Source organism: Elgaria multicarinata, chromosome 3 (genome assembly GCF_023053635.1).
Source record: "Elgaria multicarinata webbii isolate HBS135686 ecotype San Diego chromosome 3, rElgMul1.1.pri, whole genome shotgun sequence".
NCBI lineage: Eukaryota > Metazoa > Chordata > Lepidosauria > Squamata > Anguidae > Elgaria > Elgaria multicarinata.
Window position 1 is genome coordinate 148,502,697 of NC_086173.1, and position 23,340 is coordinate 148,526,036.

Below are 23,340 nucleotides of genomic sequence, written 5' to 3' on the forward strand. Positions count from 1 at the left end.
GATAATAGAGAATGAAATAGTTGTTGCCACTGTGGTCACAATTTTCTACATTGCTTTCATTGTGCAAAGTCCTTTTCAATCTTTATTAGAGAGCCAGCATGGTGTATTGATTACAGAGTTGGACTGGGACTCGGGAGATCCAGATCCACACTAGAGGCCTTCAAGAGGCAGCTGGACAAGCATCTGTCAAGGGATGCTTTAGGGTGGATTCCTGCATTGAGCAGGGGGTTGGACTTGATGGCCTTGTAGGCCCCGTCCAACTCTGCTATTCTATGACTCTATGATTCTAGTCCCCACTTAGACATGAAGGTCACTGGGTGATTTGGGCTCAGTCACTGTCCTAGTTCACACAACACGGGGGTTGTTAACAATCCCCATGGATGTCGCTTGATTTACCTCACTTCCTTTGCTGGAGATTGGTTGTCATGATGCCGGAACCCAGCAGGGGTGGGTGGGTGGCCTGGGTGATTAAAAAACCACCCAGCAACCCAAGAACAGGCCATGGGTTGTGGCTGGGTTCAGATGTCACGACAAGCTGCACCCAGCGAGGATAATTAGGTAAATCATCCAATGTGCACATGAACAGGGGTGGTGAACAAGCCACTGTGGTTTATTAATCACCCTCTCGTGCCGTGCAAACCAGGACTTTGACTCTCAGCCTCACCCACCTCACAGGGTTGTTATGAGGATTAAAATGGAGAAGAGGAGGATTACGTACACCACCTTGAGCTCCTTGGAGGAAAGACGGGAAATAAATGTAACCAATAAATACATAGATATTTAACCCTAAGAATAAAACCATGAGACGGGGTCACTGTTAAGATGGATGGATGGTTTTGCAAATATCAAAAGAAAATTCAACAGGTACAGTATTTCTTTGATGGGGAAAGGTGCACTTGAATTTTTGCCTGTCATGCTGCCGTTAAAGGCGCAGGAGCCCTGCCGAGCATGGGGGTTGAGGACATGGACAGCATCATGGGTAGGCATAATTGGGCTCCTGCTGAGGGCCCACTTGCCAAGTGTCACCTGAAGTTCTCCTTTTCTTCACCACTGCAACCTACTTGTTCCTCTGCCTCTCATTCTGGCTCCATCAGAAGTGATGGTGAGAAGGATGAGCGGTAGATGTCACGGCCTTCTCGTTCGCTGGCTCTGTATCTATCAGGCCAAAAAATGGTAGCAATTATAAGGAAGAGGAGCAAGAGGAGCTGGTGAAAAAGGCGGTGAGAACACAGACTCACTTCCGAAGGGGGCCCATTTTATTTATTTTATTTATTATTGCATTTATATCCCACCTTTTCTCCTCCAAGGAACCCATAATCCCATTTTATCCTCACAACAACAACCCTGTGAGGTAGGTTCAGCTGAGAGTCTGTGACTGGCCCAAAGTCACCCAGTGGGTTTCCATGGCCGAGTGGGGACTAGAACCCGGATCTCCCGATTCCCAGTCCAACACTTTAGCCACTACACCACACTGGCTCTCCATTGAGGGTGTCTTGCCCAAGGGCCTTCAAAGACTTGAAACTGGCACTGGCATGAGGAGATTAATAATAATAATAATAATAATAATAATAATAATAATTTATTTCTTACCCGCCTCTCTGATTGGATTGAGGCGGGGAACAACAGCAAGCATAAAATGCATAAAATACTGATTAGATGGCAACTGACCCCATAATGAGCCAAGATGTTATGTTAAAAGAAAAAGTCCCATCTGGTGCTAAAAACCACAGATTTGGCCCCTGGGCTGAGGTTCTGCACCCTTATTTTATATAGCGGCAGCACTGCAAATGCCACTTTCCAATATAACAAAACTACCCCAATTAGATCCCTGCCCCAAGGAGCTTACAATATTCATTTCTACAGTGTGTGTATGTGGAGGGGGAACTTGTTGGGTGTACAAGGGACACAAACAACTTCTGTGCGCTAGCCGCAGTAGCATCCAGGATGCATGGATCTGGTGTGGTGTCGAGAAGTCCTATGTAATGCCTAAGTGAGCACTGCCTAGGCCTTAGGCTCCATTTTAGTAGCCGAGTCTGCTGCTGCTGCTGTGGAAACTCTCCGTGCAGGACTGAAGGAACAGGTGGAGAGCAATCACCATACAGAGGCTGCTTCAAGAAGCCCACACAAACATAAGAGGAAGATCACTTTAATCTATGGCATGTGCACAGATCTGGGCTGCACACTCTTCTAATCAGCATGCGAGACCTGAGGGGGAATCCCTCCCAAATCGCACTGAGCCTCAGTTTCCCCACTAAAATGCGAGGGTTCTCATGCCAGGTCAAACCAACAGTCCATTCATCTCGATATTTTATCTACTGCCAGATTGGAAGGTCACAGGCAGGGCACCATGAAGATGTATCCTTCCTTCCTTCCCTCTTCTTTAATTAATCTTTAACATCTGGTCACCAGGGGTAGACAGTCTCTGAATATGGAGGCTGCATTTTTGCAGTCCTTCATGGATGCATCTAATGCACTAAAAAAAGAAAGAAGCTATTTAGTCCAAAACCCTGTACCCACTTACTTGGGAGTAAGATGCACTAAACTCAGTGGGTTTAAACTCTGTGTAGACACGCTCCAGAAGGATGCAGACAAGCTGGAGCGTGTTCAGAGGAAGGCAACGAGGATGATCAGGGGTCTGGAAACAAAACCCTATGAGGAGAGACTGAAAGAACTGGGCAAGTTTAGCCTGGAGAAGAGAAGATTGAGGGGAGACATGATAGCACTCTTCAAATACTTAAAAGGTTGTCACACAGAGGAGGGCCAGGATCTCTTCTCAATCATCCCAGAGTGCAGGACATGGAATGATAGGCTCAAGTTAAAGGAAGGCAGATTCCAGCTGGACATCAGGAAAAACTTCCTCACTGTCAGAGCAGTACGACAATGGAACCAATGGCCTAGGGAGGTTGTGGACTCTCCCACACTAGAGGCCTTCAAGAGGCAGCTGAACAACCATCTGTCAGCTATGCTTTAAGGTGGATTCCTGCATTGATCGGGGGGGAGGGGGGGTTGGACTCGATAGCCTTTTAGGCCCCTTCCAACTCTACTATTCTATGATTCTATGTATAGGATTGGACTGTTACTATGGTAGTTGCAACTGTAAGCACAAGAGAGGACAATGAGGGCTTGTCCCCTTTGGGGTTGGGGGAAGTCCAGCCTCCTTCCCAGAATTTTCAGCTTTAAAAAGAGAACTTTCCTAGCTCTTTAATATTACTGAAGTTCTTACTTAGGCAATCCTATGCACACTTATCTGGGAGTAAAATACAACTGAACACAATGGGACTACTGAGTAAACATACATGGGATCCGGTGGTTAGACTCCTTATTTATTTTGTTTTCCCTAGTCTTGGAAGAGCAAATGGGGTGGCCGCATACACATTGCCTAAAAAAAAGAGAATACATCACCAAAAAGTGTGGGGTGAGGGGTGAGTTGATACAGATTTGCATAAAATAAGCATATGCAAATTTATATGTAGAGATACAAAATGAGACATAATTATTATCATTTAAATACATGGATTACTGCAATGCGTTATACGTGTTACTAACAGGGACTGGCTGGCGAGACCACATTACGCCAGTCCTTTTACAACTTCATTGGCTGCCAGTCCAGGTCCGGGCCCGATTCAAAGTGCTGGTATTGACATTTAAAGCCCTAAACGGTTTGGGGCCAGGTTATTTGAAGGAACGCCTCCTCCCATATGTACCTACCCGGACCTTAAGATCATCTACAGGGGCCCTTCTCCGTGAGCCCCTGCCAAAGGAAGTGAGGCAGGTGGCTACTAGGAGGAGGGCTTTCTCCGCTGTGGCACCCCGGTTGTGGAACAAGCTCCCCAGAGAGGTCCGCCTGGCGCCTACACTGTACTCCTTTCGTCGCCAGCTGAAGACCTTTTTATTCACTCAGTATTTTAACACTTAATTTTTAACTTAAATTATACTGTTTTAACTCTGTATTTTAACCTTATATCAATTTTGCTGCGTGGTTTTATCCTGGTTGTTTTATGATGGTTTTAATTTTTGTGAACCGCCCAGAGAGCTTCGGCTATTGGGCGGTATAAAAAGGTAATAAATAAATAAATAAATAAATACATTTCACTGTAGTGGGCAAAATTGTAGCTAGGTGACCTGGGTGCGTGGCTTACTGGTTTTGACAATAGCTTCAACTATTGGATGGTATAGAGTTGTAATAAATGAATAAATAAATAAAATAACTGTGGGGGGGGGCAATTTCAAGGCCCCTATCTTGCTCTCCCTTCTTATGACTCTTTATTGTTCCATCGTATTTGGACTGGACAGCAGGATACACTGGAAGCCCAGGGGCAAAGAGCTGTGCAATGTATTCAAGTCAACCCACCCCAACTCTGGGTCCCACTTTGATGCATATTTTTGCCACGTTACGGGCTAGAAACTTGATTTCCTGAAATAATGGAGTCTGGGGTTCTCAAGAGTGGTGAATTGTGCAGCCAATGTGGTGGAATGCATGTAGTGCCAGCGACTTGCTTTTTAACCTAAATGCATCCTAATTTCTGCAAGCAATGCAGCTGTCCTAAGATGGTATGTGCTTTCATATAGGTTGATTATAGTCTCTCCGTGGACATGGGACGGTCGGGTTGTCAGAAAGCATTGTTGTTAATGTCATTTTACTTTGTTCATTTGCACTGTCCCAGATAACTTCTGCTCAGCTCTCTACAGGCTTCCATTTAAGAAGCTGCTGATTCAGCTGGAGCATTCTGTGACGACTGCTCATTCGAGGGGCTCTTAAATGGGTGAAGTGCTTGATCAATAATACGTTGCCTTTATTAATATGTCAGCTTATTTAACTATTCCATTTTGCAGTTATATAGTGAGAAGAGCCATTATGGTGCAATATCTAGCAGGCTGGCCAGGAACTTTGGAAATCTTGTTATTTTGTCCTCTGTCTTTAGTCTTGGGCTCGCTTTTATTTCCTTATCACCCCATCGACAAAATTTATACTGTAAGATTCTCAGGCTATCTTGTGGCTTATATGAAATAATATCTGGCTCAAAATCCAATTTTGGGGAGCCCACATGACTTGGTGACAGCAGACGGAGAGATTGGAAACATGGCCCACTCCATCAGCTCTGCTGAGACACCAGCTCCATTTGGTTCGTTCTCTCCGTCCATTGACACCTAGTAACACACCCAGTCATTTTACCTGGCTGCAACAGAGGAAGAGATGGGAAGCAGGACATGCTCAATCAGCTCTGCTGAGACACCAGCTCCATTTGGCTCTTCCTCTCCCTCAACTGGGAGGATCATTATAAGAGTTATAAGAGAGCCAGTGTGGTGCAGTGGCTAAAGTGTTGGATTCGGGAGATCCAGTTTCTAGTCCTCACTCAGCAATGGAAACCCATTGGGTGACTTCGGGCCAGACACAACCTACTTCACAGGGTTGTTGTTGTGAGGAAAAAATGGAGAGGAGAATTATGTATGCAGCCTTGGGTTCCTTGGAGGAAAAAAGGCAGGATATAGAAGCACTGAATAAATAAATATAAATAAGAGTTCAAACCAGTCATTACAAGAGTTCTTATCCTTTAAGAACTGGTATTTATGTTTGCTTGCTTTCCTTCCCATCATTTTCTCCCCTTTTGTGTTGTGCCTTTCAGACTATAAGCCTAAGGGCAGCAACTGTCTGCTTTGTTATTGATCTTAGGTAAACCATTCTGGGAGGCCGTTTGGCTTGAAGAGCAGCCTAAAAATACTTTGAATGAATCAATGAATGAATAACAAAATAAGTATATTAGGAACTCAGAGCCACTTCACACACTGCATTTTAAAATTGCATTCATAAAATGTTTTATGTGTACACATCAAAATGTAATATATGAACGAGCCAAAAACATGTTTGCAAACAAGTATATTAAATAGGCTACAATTGTTAGGGAACTGGGGCTGGCCACAACTCTCTAATGAGTTTACATATGACTATTAGAGGGTCAAAGAGCATTGTTGTTAATGTCATTTTGTCATGTTCATTTGCACACGTAGCGTGCGGCTTTTGACAAATAACAGCCACTGCTCTTTTATCTGCATAATCTCCATATACAAAAACCAGATCTAAAGGTTCCATCACTGGTGTGACCACTAAACTATCACCAAGGATCATCCTATCCTACATATGCTAATAGTGAGTGAGCCAAAACGGCACCGTCCATATACAAGGAGATATCAGCAGGCTTGGGGAATCCCAAAAGTTGCAGATATACAAAAAATCTGTAGGCACATGCACACACACCCCAAAGTGCGGAGGCGGGGGGGGGGCAGCCTAGTGGATACTTCTGTAAATCTGTATGATTTTAAGGAACATATTATTGTACATTGGCAGGGATGGTAGTTGTTTTAATTCTTTGTAAAATGTTTGGAATCCCTTTGGTTGTGTGGAGCGATACATAAATGTTAACTAAACTGAACTGATGAGGACTATGAGAACAAATTGCTGAGCATCTGTTGGAAGGGAAGAAATGGGAAATGTTAGAGACAGAGAGAATGAAATGGAGTACCCTGCAAGGGCAAATGGCTGGCTGGCGGGAATCTTAGCCTCCACACTGCAACATTTTGTTTCAAATCCCACATGAAGGAAAAGAGGCCACCCTTTCTCCAAGAAGCCCGGATTGGCTGTGAATGACAAACTATGAATGACAAAATCCTGTATTCTGAATAGACCAACAGTGCCCCCTGCAATGTTCGTGATTTAGCATTCCTGAAGTGAAATGTTGTATAGTGAGTTCTCCTGTGTTCTATATCTCAATATCTGACCACAGTATAATCTCTTTTGTGCAATAGGCCAACTGGTCTAAACTGGCTAGCTCTTTTGTAATGGAAGTCCTGGAACATTAAAGCGGTAGAACAAGGCTCTAAACAAATTTCCGATTGGCTTCATGGCTCACTCACATCAGCACTGGAGTTTCTCTGCCAATTGGTTTACACAACAATCCATCTATGTAAAGGGGCTGGTTTTCTACTGGCCTCAGATACTCATAAATATACAAAGCTTCAGTATTTCATCTTCCTGGAACCATACAAATCAGGTGTCCAAAGATGCCCTTATGCTCTCTCAGAACATCTTTCCTGCAAGGAATTCCGTACATTATCTGAAACTGAAGATTCTATCAAGCACGGAACTGTAACTAGCTAAGTTAGATTGACTTTATTGATTTTTTTTTATTTACAATACTATGTGTGAGATTTTTGCTTTCCCTTTTTCTTCTTCCCTCTCCCGTTTCCCAAATAAATCCCTTTATATACAAGGACATTTGGCTTGTTTTCAAAAGGAGTTTCTCTGTAATCTCTCACTAAAATTCCCATAAGCAAGGTATGCAAAGGTGCTAAGATATCTCTTGTGTTATTGGGGTATTTCCATTTTTTATTTTTAAGTTCTGTGTGCTGTAGGCTTTGGAAAAGTAAATCCAAAGCATCTTACTCTTAGATATTTATGAAAGGGGTCCTTGGCAGCAGGAAACAGCTAGGTAGCAAAACGTTTAGGCTAGGAACATCTTGGGGTAGCAGCCTATCAAGATTTGGGGGGACCCTTACAGAAAGGGGATTCACCCAGTAGGGAAAAGTCTCCCCTCCCCCATCTATCACAGCAGCATGCAAGAGTTTTGCTTTGTTACATTTTCATTCCACCTTTACTTAAAAGAGATCAAGGCAGCACCCCTCTAATTTATCTTTAAAACAACCCTGCAAGGTAGGTTAGGTTGAGAGATATCAACTGACCCAGGGTCACCAGCAACCTTCATGGCTAAGTGGGGATCTGAACCTGGGTCTTTCAGTCCTAGTCCAACCACAGCACCAGACTGCTCCCTCATAGGGGTTCATGGCCCCGTGGCCCTATATATGTATACCCAGAGGTAAATCCCACCATGCTCAAAGACGATTCACCTCATAATTCAATGTGAATAAGATTTTATAGTCTACGCAGCCTCCAGATCCTGAGCGGCTCCAATCCGAGTGCTGCAGCAGTGCTGGGAGTGAGGTAAAGAGATGTACAGATTTTGCAAAAATCTGTTCCATCTGCATTTCATGAGTTTTTAGCTGCCTTTCATTCCATTGCTCACTCATTGGTGGAATCAGATTTTTTTCCAATTTCCTGCATTTGTGCAAATTTGCATTTGTGTAAATGCACAAATCCCTCCCATAATGTACAGATCCCACACATGCACATTTTCATGCTTTAATCTATAGGGGAAATGTGGATTTTTAGGCAGTTCTTTTTTAAAATTTTAATTATTTTTCTACAACTAAATTTGCATAAAATTCCAGATATATATTTTTAAAAAAACACCAGCCTGCAAATCTGCAGGATCCATGCGACTCAGGAAAAGCTGGTTGGCCACAGAATCCGTGGCTTGTTTTCATAGAAATACAAACTCATTTGATTCTGTTGTGGATTTCTCCGACATCCCCAGAGTAAGTTGCCTTTCAGCTCAGGTGCAACCCCCTCTGATCCTGTGAGAGGTGTGATACATCTCTGAAAACAGAGATGGACTACACCTTCTCTATTCAATGCTCCAGGTTTCAGAGAGCTCTTGAGCAAGATACCTTCAATGAATCATAGAATAGTAGAGTTGGAAGGGACCTATAAGGCCATCAAGTCCAACCTCCTGCTCAATGCAGGAATCCACCTTAAAGCATCCCTGACAGATGGTTGTCCAGCTGCCTCTTGAATGCCTCTAGTGTGGGAGAGCCCACCACCTCCCTAGGTAACTGGTTCCACTGTCGTACTGCTCTAACAGTCAGGACATTTTTCCTGATGTCCAGACGGAATCTGGCTTCCTGTCACTTGAGCCCATTATTCCCTGATCTGCACTCTGGGATGATCGGGAAGAGTTCCTGGCCATTCTCTATGTGACAACCTTTCAAGTATTTGAAGAGTGTTATCATGTCTCTCCTCAATCTTCTCTTCTCCAGGCTAAACATGCCCAGTTCTTTCAGTCTCTCGTCATAGGGCTTTGTTTCCAGACCCTTGATCATCCTTGTTGCCTTCCTCTGAACACACTCCAGCTTGTCTACATCCTTCTTGAAGTGTGGTGCCCAGAATTGGATGCAATATTCAAGATGAGGCCTAACCAGGGCTGAATAGAGGAAACCAGTACCTCGTGCCCACGTTACAGCAAGAGCCTTGCCCTTGCTGCAACGTAAGAACTGAGCCAGTAAGTCTACCTTTGCACTGTCATTGCCATCAGCAGCCAGTGCTTCTCAGCTTCCTTCTCATCATTGCCACCGCTTCTTTGCTTGACAGAGCCAGCACATCATCACCTTTGTGTGAGCCAGAGTGAGAGGCAGATGAACAAGCAGGTTGCAATGGTGAAGAGAAGGAGCAACTCCAAGGGCTCTTGTCAATGGAACCCTGCTGAGGTTTGGGCCATCAGCAGTTGTCCAACCAAACCTACCCATGAATCATAGAATCATAGAATAGCAGAGTTGGAAGGGGCCTACAAGGCCATCGAGTCCAACCCCCCACTCAGTGCAGGAATCCACCCTAAAGCATCCCTGACAGATGGTTGTCCAGCTGCTGTCTTGAAGGCCTCTAGTGTGGGAGAGCCCACAACCTCCCTAGGTAACTGGTTCCATTGTCGTACTGCTCTAACAGTCAGGAAGTTTTTCCTGATGTCCAGCTGGCCCTGTGCTTTATAATACATGAGTCCTCCCTCTACACACGTGCACATACCACCGTCTTAATGCTATGTAGGGATAAGAACAACAACAACTCAATTCATAGGACACTTCTTGGAATAAAGCAGGACTGCAGAGCTGGGATGCCCCACTAAAAGTAAAGGGGCTAGAGCAATTCATATAGGACAGGTCTATCAATGGTGATAAGTTATCATGGCTGCATCGAACCCCTATACACAGAGGAAGCATGCCATTCTATGTCCGGCGAGATGCTGAAATCTGATCCAGCAGGACTCTTAAGTTCTTGGGAAAGTACAGAGCCAATGTGAGAACCAAGGTGACGTAGCGGTTAGAGTACTTGACTAGGAATCAGAGGATCCGGGTTCTAGTTCTCCACTCTGCCATGAATTTCACGGGGCGACTTTGGGCCAGTCAGCTACCTCACAGGGCTTTTGTGAGGATAAAATGGAGAAGAAGAGGAGGATCATGTACACTACCTTGGGCTCCTTGGAGGAAAGGTGGGATATCAATGTGACAAATCAATAAATAAAAGTCAAACACACACACAAGTATACAAACATACCATCAAACCCTTTTACCCTGAATAAATCCATCTAGAAGAACTACCGTCATCTGATTCTGCATGTACAGTCCCTAATAAAGATTAGACTCCCTTCTTTAACCATGTGGGGCCTCCTCCTGAAGTATACCAATTTATAGCCCAAGGTGGTTAGAAAGCATAAACAAATGATAAATCGGCAATATGACCTTACATACACACTCATTATACAAGATAAATGCTAATGCTGATGACGAGAATAAGAGTGATACATAACTCTATATAGTGTTTTTCCAAAGGGCCTCCATTGAATTCTCCATAATAAATCTTACAACAACCCTGTATTGTATGTTAGCATTGCTGTCCCTATATATATTATTGATTTTAAAACTTAACTGTATGATTGCTGTCCAAAACCACCAATTAATTATTTGTTGTTGGCATTTATTAACATGGCATTTTTTGGATTTCCTTTTTTTGCTTCAACTTAAAGTTCCTTTTTTTCTGCTGCAAATTAAAGGGAGTCCACATTCACTGCCCATATGCAGGAAGCACAAAAGCTCATAACAGCCCACCTGCCTTTCGAAACAGCTGGCGTCACCACTGAAAAATGGGAAATGGAGGGCGACTTCACACATGCTGGGGTTTCAGGCTCCTCCTGTCTGTGAAACCTCACGGTCCAAAAATCCAGGTTAAGAAAAAAATCATCAAAGGGTGGAGCGAGACCCAATCTCAGTTTTGTAAATTGGTTTCGCTGAGTGGGAAACGAAGGTCAGAACATACCGCAGAACTAAGAGGAGAGGTGATGGGGCTCACATCTACCTGAAAATCTTTTTTCCTAATCCCAGAAAGGTGGGTTGTGGGGGGGGGGAATAACGATACTTCCGACGAGACGAATTTGTACGTGGAAATCACTTCACATACAAACTAGAGTGGAACCTCTGTATTACACGTGGCTACATGTAAATATACCTTTGTTATATTTATCTGAAGCAAATGTTAACACTCCTTTACCCCCCCAAAAGAGATCAAATATGTGTACAATAATAATTTTAAAAAGCAGCAAGTGCAGAACTTTAGAACCATACTAAATACATATAATAAACCATTTCATGTATATGTGTGCTTCGCTATTTGTATAACGTTATATGCAATTTATATGTTACACTCTGGCATACTAACTGCTATTCCAATTGTGCTGGTCTATGACCGAAATAAACAAACAGTAACAGTAACTGCTATTCCAAAGCGCTGCCCCTCTGTGACGTCTACCCTTAAGCGGTGAGAGAACAGCACTCTGCCCATGATCAGGGACGCTCTCTCCTTCACTACCACTTCACAAGTTGCAGGACTAAACGGGACATTGAGAAGATTTTGTTGCTAAAAACTGCTAAGCCCCGGCTCGGATCAAGCCCTGAGTCACTCCAGACTCTCACCCCGTCAGCCCAAACTCCGCTTCTGACACGGTATCTATTCAAAAGCAGGTAGCAGGTGATTCTGGCTTGAAGCCAAAGCGAGATCGGGAACTTACAGACTCCGTATGTTGTTCGCGTCTTTCGCCTCCTGTCTCACTTGGAACAAGATCACCACCACTGGACACTCTCTTAACCCTGGTTCAAGGTTACTAAAATGTACGGCGACGTTACCTTTACGGGCTCGGTCCAACTTCCAGCGCAGCCTTAAATCCACCACCCGATTACAACAGGACGAGGTAGGGGGGGAAATGCAAAAGAATTAACTCCGCAGAAGACCAAAGAAGAAGACAAGCGATCCGACGCTAATCTGGCCGCGAAAGGGGGGCTAATAATCCGGTGGGAGGAAAGCGAGGAGGTGCAGAGACGCCGTGGGAATCAACCGGGCGAACAAATAACGAACCAGAAAACGAGTCCCGCTCCCCTCTGGCTTGCGACGGACGAGGGAGAGAGTCCTGCTCTGAAGTTGCCCGGCCAGTTGCTCCTGGCTGATCTCATCCAGGATTTGCATAGCTCTCTTTTTGCCTCCCTCCCACCAGCGCGGGCGGGGCGGGGACTCGGTTGCCAGCGGCGCGCGGGTGCCCAATGCAGTGCAGCGCGAGCGCGCCCCCCTCTCCCTTCCCCCCCCCACCTTCTGCTCTCTTCCTCGTCCCTCCTTTCTTTGCCATATCCATCCCTCTTTGCACCAGCCCCCCTCGCTTTCCCTCCCGCCTTTCCCTCTTCCCACCAGCCTCTCTGAAATTAACTCACGCCTTTTTGCTCAGCTGTTGGCAGGCGCTCTTTCTCCCTCTCTCCCTCCCTCGCCTGGCTTGGTGGCTCTGGCTTGTGCATGCAGAAAGAGAGAGAGAGAGAGAGAGAGGCAGCGAGAGAGGGAGCAAGCAAATTGGTGCTACCCTAAGGGAAAGTTGGAGATCTCTCTCTCTCCCCCCCCCCCCCCCGCCGTTCTGGCTTTTTGTCTGGACAAAAAGGCAACTCGCAAAAACGACTCCCACTATTCCATTCCGAGATAAGATAAGAGGCAGTATTGGGTTACCCTTTCTCACTCTTTCCCATGAATCTTTGCCAGAAAGTGGGGCAGGGAGGGGAATTGCCCTTCGACATCAGTCCTCCAGATCAGAAGGGGGTCAAAGATGGAGCCTTGTTGTTATTATGCCATCAGCGCACCTTGGTGAGGTACTAGTGGGCAGGTGCCTTTCCACGCCCCCCTCCGAGGTGTGGGCAACTCCTATTCTCCCTCAACTTTTCCTGTACTGGCACGGGCTGATGGGAGTTGTAGACTCCCTGTGTCCCAGAAGCTTTCAATCTAAAACATGGCAGGGGAGAAACAAGAGAAGGGAAATGGAAGTAGAGGTACACAGGAGGAAAATGTGGAATTATTTTATTGACCGTTACTTAGGCTTCATTACACACTTAGTCAAGTCCAATCAATCCAAAGTTTATTGTACTATTTATTTTAGGGTGACCATATGAAAAGGAGGACAGGGTTCCTGTATCTTTAATAGTTGTATTGAAAAGGAAATTTCAGCAGGTGTCATTTGTATATATGGAGAACCTGGTGAAATTTCCTCTTCATCACAACAGTTAAAGCTGCAGGTGCCCTGCCCTCTTTTAAATCTGGTCACTCTAGTATAGCTGCTGCACCTTTAACTGTTGTGATGAAGAGGGAATTTCACCAGGTTCTCCATATATACAAATGACACCTGCTGAAATTCCCTTTTCTATGCAACTGTTAAAGATACAGGAGCCCTGTCCTCCTTTTCATATGATCACCCTAATTTATTTATTTATTTCATTTGTATCCCGCCCTATATCATTAGGCTCTCAGGGCGGCATACAGATAAAAGCATACAGTATAAAACAATAAATATACACAGCTAAAAACAAATTAAACCATGAACCAAATTAAAACGATGTATAATTTAAAAGCAGTAAAAACAATTAAAACAGTTAAAACAATGTGCCATTTTAGTGAATTTAACCATTAAAGGCTTTGTTTAAAAGCTATGTTTTTACTTGGCGTCGAAATGAAGCCAGTGCTGGTGCCAGTCGGGCCTCCAGGGGGAGGGCATTCCACAGTCGGGTGCCACAACAGAGAAAGCCCTGTCCTTTGTCCCATCATAGCGTGTGTGTTGCGCTGGTGGGATGCGGAGAAGGGCTCCTCCAACAGTTCTCAAGTCTCGGGCAGGCATATATAAGGAGAGGCGCTCCCTCTCCAAGCCAAAGGCCATACATCAAAAGAAAACATTCATACATATATACAGTAATACAAATACCTCGAAAATACACAGATAACTTGAAATTTACCGTAACTAAAACTCAGCTTTCACTCAGCAGTCTGAATCTCCATGGCAGTTTATGGCAATTTTGTCTAGTTCTCTTTTCCTTATCTTTTTTGCTGCCAGTGCAAACAAAGCCACTTTTATGCGCCGCATAACGGTTGGTATCACTCAGAAGAAAAAGAACTGTTTCTGCAAGGGCATTCCTATATCCATGGGTTAACAAGGGTTTCAGGAATCTCTCTTTTGGGTCCCTTATTAGGGGGCAAATTAACATGTAGTGAACAATGTCTTCCACTTGATGTTGGCCACAGATGCATAGCCTGCTTTCAAATGGCACCTTGTGGTAGCGTCCATCCAGAACTGTAGTTGGCATCACTTGGAATCTCAGGCCATAGCTAGACCTAAGGTTTATCCCTGGATCATCCAGGGGTCAAACCTGTTCATCTAGGTGACACACAGGGGATCCAGTGCTCAGGCCGGCGGTGAACCCTGGATGATCCCAGGATAAACCTTAGGTCTAGCTGTGGCCTCAGTTCAATAAAAGCATTTCTTAGGGTAAGAGGGTGATGGAATAATTAAATAATAATAATAATAATAATAATAATTAATAATAAGTGCATAGTAGTGCAATATACTGCAAATCACCCAAACAGTTCTTGATTTACCTTCCACCCACACCTCCACTGAAGGCATTTGTCTTCAACTGATTGGTTAGGAGGTCCTGCTTCTGGTACGCAGCCCAGGGTGGGTCACAACAGAGGCACTGTCACCTTACGAATTTATGGCAAAAAAATATGAAGAGGTAGCTCCCCCCCATGCATGTTTTGGCTAAAAAGCTTGGTTTTGGGTGTGAAAAGACCACTGCACAAAGGGCAAGAAAAAGCAAGGGAGAGGGAGAATTTTAAACTTTGCCTGGTTCAACATAAGCTATCACTTCCTCCTGGTAATAAAAAAATATCAGAATGGGTTTTTTTTAATGACGTGGCCAACAACAGTCCATCAAAGAATTTGTGGGGGTTTTTTGGGGGGGGGGCATAAAGTGAATGTCCAGGACTTCCAAGTGAATCATGCCATTATCAAATGCCAGATGCCCTGGCTGCAGGAATGACTTAGATCCTGCTTCCCTCCTGATCCTGAGCTTTTCCGCAATGCCTCTCTGGACTGGAAATTCCAGAACTAGCCAAAAAAGAAAAAAAAAGTGAAAGCTAAGCTGGGAGAATACCGGAGCATAACAACATGAAAGGATTTCCCAAGGTCAAAGGCTTCCTCTTGATTATGGATGAGTCTGAAGCCAGTCTGAGCGTTTGATCAGGGGACATGCATTATGCTTATCATTATTTTTCTGTAACCGGGAAAGGATATTGCAAAACTCACAAGCCAGCCCGTCCCGTCCCCCCATAGGAGCCAGCTTGGTTGGAGAGGAGATCCGTATGTGCCAGAAGGAGGTGGGATCCTGTTCTAAATGGTGGGTTCTCATCTCCACCCACCTCCCTTCCCATATTCAAACAGCCATTCGTATTATGACAAGAAGGGTCGCCGTGTTCATCTGCTACAGGAAACACACACAAAAGAGAGAGTCCTATGTTCAAGACTAGCAGATTTATTGTGACATAAGCTTTCATGAAGCATCTGATGAAAAGGGCTCTAGTCTACAAAAGCTTATGTCATAACAAATCTGTTAGTCTTAAAAGTGCCACAGGACTCCCCCCTCTCTCTCTCTTTCTCCTTCCCTACCTCCTTTCTCTTTTGCGTATTGTTAAGTCACGTCTCCCAGATCTGAACCCGTGCCTGTGGTTCAGCAAGGCTGCTGTATTTAAACCAGGGCTTACAGGGACAGAGCTTCAGAACCTCTTTCAGTGCTAGGGCTCAGCTCTGGAAGACGTGACTTAATATTAACCACATGCAAAAGAAAAAGAGAAAAGGTCAGAGGTTCAGGCACGTGGGCCAAATCTAGCCAGCCTGGAGTCTCAATTTGGCCCACTGAGGTTCCCCCAGTGGCTAATTTCTTGGCTTTTGCCTTTCTCCACCCTTTCTAAAAAGCTGAAATACCTCCTTAGTTACTGGCAGTAAGAGCTTTAGGCGAAAACATGCTGGTATTTTTAAAACTCTCATCCTTTCTCCAAGGGACATACATAGTTTTCTCCTCTCCTCTCCTCTCCTCTCCCCACCCCACCCATCATTTATCCTCACGACAAACCTGTGAGGTAGTTGAGACTGAGAGATAGCAATTGACCCAAGATCACCCAGGGGCTTACAGTGTCGGTTGCCGCTGTGATCAACAAAACCCCGCACTTATGTTCTTTGGGGAGGCAGCTCTAATCCTGACCCTGCAGCAAAAGCATGAGGTTTCCAGCGGCCAGGCCTGCCCCCTGCCTTCTGCCCAGGCAGACGGCGACCAATCAGGGGTCACCATCTGCCCGGACACACCTCCGCATTGAGGATGGAGCGCAGTTAGACAGCCGAAGGGCCGTGTTCACCTTGCTCCAAAGTCGGGCTAAGTCCCCAGCTTTTAAAAAGTGGGGCTCCTCTGGAAAGCCCCATGATGGCTTCGAGATGGCTGCTGCTTCCTATAATCGACGCAGTGCCACCGCGGAGCCACCTCAGGGCTTCAAAACATTTAGACAGCACCCACCCACCCCCGTCATGTTTATTGCTGAGGCAGGGACTTTTGAACGCCAAATCTCCCCAGTCTAACAACATACTGTCACTCAGCTCCCACATCCTGGTGCCTTCCAGAGGTGTGGGACTAATGCCCAATTAACCCCAGCTAGCACAGTCATTGGCCATACCACTTGGGGATGATGGGAGTTGTAGTCCAAAACAACCAGATGGCACCAGGTTGGGGAAGGTGGTTCTAACCAATACACACTGGATCTCTGCAGATGGCATGGTGTATATAAACCATACAAATACACACACACACACACACACACACACACACACACACACACACACACACACATATATATATATATATATATATATATATATTCATTCATACATAAAACCCCATTCAAAAGGTATCAAAAGATTTGTAGGGTGACCATATGAAAAGGAGGACAGGGCTCCTGTATCTTTTACAGTTGAATAGAAAAGGGAATTTCAGCAGGTGTCATTTGTATATACGAGGAACCTGGTGAAATTCCCTCTTCATCACTACAGTTAAAGCTGCAGGAGCTATACTAGAGTGACCAGATTTAAAAGAGGGCAGGGCACCTTCAGCTTTAACTGTTCTGATGAAGAGGGAATTTCACCAGGTTCCCCATATATACAAATGACACCTGCTGAAATTCCCTTTTCAATACAACTGTTAAAGATACAGGAGCCCTGTCCTCCTTTTCATAGGGTCACCCTAATCAAAAGTAGCAATAACACTACTACCAGTTGAAAAGAATAAAATTGAAATTACTCGATCGTTTCCTGACTTAACCCTGAGCTCCAAATTCCACCCCATCATCATCATCATCATCCCCATACCTGAAGCTCTCTGGGTGGTTTACAAAGATTAAAATCATAAAAACAATATGCAAAGTTTAAAAACATAAAAGTCACACAATGGGCAGTGTACACAGAGACAACATATATCTAAAAACAACTTTGAGCATTCAGACAAACCCTAAAACAAATCCAGGGTAAATTAAAATCTATCCCATGCTACGAAATGGCTGGAAAAAGAGAAAAGTGGGGTGAGGGGGGAGGAAGAGAAAATAGCTGTAGTGGGAGGGAGGGAGGCCCATAATGGGGAGTGCAGGAGGGCTACCCAAAATGCCTCTGCTTGAACTCGTGCGATTTGAACCTGACATAGAGCTGAGCTAGTGTCATTAAGAGGGAACAACGGAATGACTTACAGGAAAAGGGCCTCTTCTAGGCCTTGGGGGCTTATATGGTATTTTTGCTTCTCTACTGCAAATGGATCTTTTTATGGTACTTTTACCGCTGACTTTATATTACATTTTACGATGTTTTGAGATGCATATTTTATTGTTATTTTTATTATATCGTTTGGGTGGTTTTTATGTTGTGAATTGCCTTGAGGGCCTTTAAAAGACACAAAGGGAAAGCTACAAGTTTTCTAAATAATAATTTTCCAAGCCAGAATTCCGTTGGAATCTGTGGTAGAGTGGGGGATTACCTTCATGTGTACGGTACAGGAGTTGTGTTGTGAGGCTGAATAACCATTTTTACATTGTTATCCATGCACTGCAAAAGGTAAGCACCCCAATGTGGGCACAGCTTGGGTAGGGTGGCCATATGGAAAAGAGAACAGGGCTCCTGTAGCTTTAACAGTTGTACAGAAAAGGGAATTTCAGCAGGTGTCATTTGTATGCATGCAGCACCTGGTGAAATTCCCTCTTCATCACAGCAGTTAAAGCTGCAGGAGCCCTGCCCTCTTGACCAGATACAAAAGTTAATCAGATGGGCTAGTCAAAACCATTTTGCTCCCTGAAGTGGAGCAACAAATGGGGACACACTCTCTCCTGCAAGGGAAGGTGCATAGTACCCAAGGCCAGCCAAATTATTTTGGCACCTGAGACAGAAAGTCTCACCCAAGCTTCTCTCTCTAGAAATAAAAATGCAAAAATGATAATTTCGCTGACCTTTCAGGTCTCCCCAAATCAGCTGCCTAAGGCAGCTGCCTCGCTATACTTAATGGTAAGACCGGCCCTGGTCCAAGATTTGCGTAAAACAAAGGGAGCCATTGGCATTTCAACTGAGATCCATGTATTTTTCTGACACCAACAACATGGAACCTCTGCAGCTCAGCTACTTACACTTACACACACACACACACACACGCACCAAGGGAAGAGATCCTGTTGATGGATTTTCCGTGTCCCATCTAATTTGTCCCTTATACACTGGAAAGGATTCAGAGGAGATCAACACAGATGATTACTGGTTTGGAATGCATAATTAAGAGAGGAAGAAAAGCCGAAGGAATTGGACAGGTGAAGCCTTGCGTAAAGAAGATCAAGGGGAAGACAGATAGGCAGTGATTTTCTTAAGAGCTAGAAAGATTGCTGTAAACAAGAAGACAAAGACATTAAAGGAAAGGCCAAGAAGGAACACGAAGGGTTCACAGTGCACAAGAGTCGATTCGGGTTGAGTATCCGCCATGACCTTAATGTTATTATTGATGGTGTCAACACATTTGGAATATTGCGTATAGTTCTGGTTGCCTCGTCAAAAAAGGATGGTACTGAAGGTGCAGAAAAGGGGCAAAGAAAATGTGCACTTTCACAAAGAGGAAAGGCTAAGCGCTGTGGCTTTTATTATTTTTAACTTGGGCGGGGAGACAATTAGCAATGACAAGATACAGAGAGAGACTATTATGAACCTCATGGAGAAAATGGGGGGATTCATTTCCCTTCTAATATCAGCACAGCATGTTCAGGCCAGAGCAAAGTTTCTTCATCCAGGGCATGATTAACGTGTGCAGTTTATTGTCACAAGATGGGACCAGCTTATCAATGGCTTTAAGAAAGGATCAAAGTAAACAAATAGGTCTATCCACAGCATCTAGCCTTGTGATAGCTAAAACACGAACATCCATATTCAGGGGCATCAGGTCTCCAAATGCCATAAACTGGGGACAAATAGAAGGGGATATCTCTACCCATCATCCCCCCCAGCCCCCGTGCAAGCTTTCCATTGTTGTCTGTCTGGCCATTGATGAAGACAGAACGCTGGTCAGATCCTGCGAGGCCGTTCTCATGTTCCTAAGACCTATTTCCTAATTGTAAAATGGATCGGGAACATGGGTGTTGCTATGTCCCAGCCAGGGCCACCTCGGATCTATTACCCAGAGTCCTTTGTGTCCAATGGTGCCAATGGAAGGTGGTTGTTTTTCCTAGCTTAATTGCCATGCAGGGGGCAATTTTCAAGGGGGATTGCAGCTGGGAAGGGAAAGGTTAAGACTCCCCTTTCCATGTGCTGCAACACACACACACACACACACACACACACCATCTTCCCCTGCATGGCAATTATATTCAGAGAGGGGACTTTTTCCCATTGGTTTGGGATGATGTGGGTCGGGATGCAAATTAACTGAAGGATGTATTTTAATTGAGATGACTCATATGAGAAAGTAATTGGCTGCCTTTGCCTCCTGTCAAAATTTAACTATTTCTTCGATTCTAAGACACACTTTCCCCCCATATAAACATCTCTAAAAATGGGGTGTGTCTTAGAATAGCAGGCGTGACTTAGGGTTTTTTTTTTCTGTTGGCGGTACTGAAATGAGTGTGTGTCTTAGAATTGGTGGCGTCTTAGAATCGAAGAAATACGGTAAATTCTAGTAATTATTTCTAATTCTGTATATAGATATGAAGCACCATATGCCAACGTGATGCAGATTTGTGTGCTGTAGGCCTGGGCCTAGTAATGGCCCAGGCCCTTTCTACACCTAAGGATTATCCCAGGCAAATGGCGCGATCGTCCTTGCCAGCTCCCCGGATCCCCTGTGTGTCATTTGGATGCACAGGGATATAGGCATGGTGTAGACATGCCCCCTATTTGGGAACTGGACCTGTTAAGAGAGCTTTGGCTATTGGGCAGTATAGAAATGTAATTAATTAATTAATTAATTAAGGAACACCACTTTGTTTCCCAAGCCATTGATTTCAATGTGACTACTCCAAGGATGGGGAACCCGCAGTTGTTGAACTACCATGCCCATTATCCCTGATCATTGCCCATGCTGGCTGGGGTTGATGGGAGTTGAGAGTCCAACAACATCTGGAGGGCAATAGGTTCCCTATTCTTGCATTTAGATCCAGAATTGTTCTTTCACCAGTGGAAGGATATCACTGGCGGAAGGGGTCTTCCACATCCTATCCTCCCCACCTCTGCAGCTCTCTGTGTGCCTTCCAAAATGTGCTATCCTAAGACAGCAATTCTATGGTCCTTGGGAGAGCATCGCAGGGACTATAGGCGTGCTCGTAAACCTCTCCAATTTGGGGACAGCACTCTGACCTTGGAATGGGAGGGGGGTTGGAGATCCACCCCCCAGACCCTTGCCCTCATAGCTGGTGCAGAAAGTAGCATGCTGGATGCCCCTCCGAGGTCAAAAAGGGAGTGTTCCAGTGAGTGGGGAGGGGAAGAGACTGCAGAGGCCAGGATATGAGTTATCCTGATGCTTTTCCAGCCTCCTTCCCTACCCCTCTGAAGCTCCCTCCCTAAGTGGGCTGAGAAGCCCATCTAACTAAAAAGCCCATCTAGCAGCTGAAGCCCATCTAGCCAAAATAAGATAGGAGTATGGGGAGGCACTCTTCCTCCTGCCCTGCCAGCTTCAGCACAGCAGGGCACAGGAAACTTGGAAGCCTCCAAGTTCGGCGTCTTTCAACTCACAAGGTTGCACTCAATAGGATTGTACCCTTTGTATCCCTAATTCTGGATCCAACCCGTAGAGGCCAGGCTCCTGTGAGGGCAGGTCATTGTTTCTCTCTCACTTTCAAAAAGTAAACTTTTGAGCATTATCAGCAGAAAAGTTTAAATTGAAAAGAGGGGGGGAAATGTGAACTTGAGCAATTACATGTCGGGGAGCACTGTTCTAGCCTAAGCCCTACCTACAGTTTGAAATTGATTGTATATGAAAGGAAAGCAGTTCAAATCAAATCAATGTGAGATATGGAAGATCCCAAAGTCTATTTTAAAAGCAGACATGGGGTAGGTGGGTGTCTGATTTCCAAGATACGTTGTGCACTGCATTGATGGCTTTTTAGCAAATAAAGCAGTATGTAGATGTAAATAAAATAAATAAATACATTGTAATGGTGCTGGAACATGGGATGGTTGAATCCTTTCTTCTCTGCACCCTTTCCCCAATTTAAAGATTCCCTGAAGGTATATTATGAAGGTGCTTCTCTCTCCTTCCCTGCCCCACACCCTGACCTGCCAGTGGCTAACAGCAGTTTCCAGGAGGTAAACTTAAATTGGAAAAATGACATGGGGAAAAACATCAATTCCTCCCTTCTCCCCCTCTGGCTGTTTTGAAACAAAGAAAAAAGATGTCAGGAGATGCAATCATGGATCTCCCATGTCACATTCAGTTGACAGCCTCTGTCTCCAAAACAAATGGAAGGACCTTGTGCTCGGCGTCTGCACTCCTAACGTGCCTTTACAGTTCTCCTGCCACCCAGGTACTTGCTGCAGGCCTCGGCAGGTAAAACATCAACCCTAAACAACTAATTTAACAGCAGTAAAAGGTTTGAGCAGGGCAGGTCTAGACATCTCTTGCTGGATTAACTGAAAATGACTCAGTGAGCAGCTGGAAGGGGAGAAGAAGACATAGAATCTGGAATTTCAATTGGGTCACGCAGCAGGATTTGCAAGGAGTGGCCAGGAGACAGGACTCCCTGGGTCCCTGAGAGTGGAATCCAGTAAAACACCATCATTATACCATTGTTGTTGTTGTTGTCGTCGTCGTTGTTGTTGTTGTTGTTGTTGTTGTTATTATTATTATTATTATTATTATTATTATTATTATTATTACATTTCCATACTGCCCCATAGCTGAAACTCTCTGGGTGGTTCACAAAAGATTAAAACATTAAATGTTAGAGCATGAGAGCAATAGGTAGGGAGTAGGCTGAGCTGACTCTGCGTCTGAATATTCATAGAAGGACGTGGGAAATTATTGGGTTAGAAAAGGAATGGAGATGAGGGATTTTTTAGGAGGGGAGTTAGAGCCAAGCTGGGAGGCAGGGTCCCTTGGGGATGGGTGGGGGACATAGTTTCTCATGGTTTGCATCTGTACATACTTCGATCAGGCAGCATGGAATCTTCGGAGACAGGACACTGGAGCTCACTCTGGGAGGTGGCAGTGAATGGACTGTGTCGGCCCTGTCACGAGGCAAGGTGAGGAGGATGCCTCAGGCAACAGATTCTGGATGTCATTAAGGACGGCAGAGAGGAAATCAGGTAGCTCTGAGCCACAGCACACAGGCAGTTCTCTTGCACAAAGAGCACTGAAAACGCAGAGGAGCTGCACAAGAGTTCAAAGCAAATGGTGCCTCATGTTCCTTAGTGTGTGTGATGGGAGCTTCCTTTCAATTTTCTTCCCCAGGTATCAAAAATAACTGGGGCAGCCCCGATAGGATGTCAGTATAATACATCAGGGTTTAATGGCCTTTCCAGGTAGAGGAAGGGGAGAACATAAGCAGAGCTCTGCTGGATCAGACCCAAGCTCCATATAGCAGCCCAGAAGCCTGTTTTTCACAGTAGCCAACTAGATGCCTCTCCCTAGGAAACAGAGACGACCCAAGGCATTTTGCTGCCTGAGGCAAAGGATAAAATGGTGCCTCCAACATTCCACATACACAAGCTAAGCTGATCAGAGTGATCGTTGAATCTTGCTTCAGCACTGGCAATGGGACTGTTCTGCTCTCCAACG

At 44.9% G+C, this 23,340-nt stretch overlaps 1 protein-coding gene across 2 annotated transcripts in view; it reads right to left on the minus strand.

The window, feature by feature from the left end:
- The window catches only part of DDR1 (discoidin domain receptor tyrosine kinase 1), a 75,337-nt gene extending 63,394 nt beyond the window's left edge, over positions 1-11,943 (minus strand). For both annotated transcript variants that reach the window (XM_063122298.1, XM_063122297.1), the window contains exon 1: positions 11,839-11,943. The gene's annotated coding sequence lies outside the window, so the exon portion shown is untranslated. The remainder of the gene's footprint in view (positions 1-11,838) is intronic.
- Positions 11,944-23,340: the final 11,397 nt, after the last annotated feature.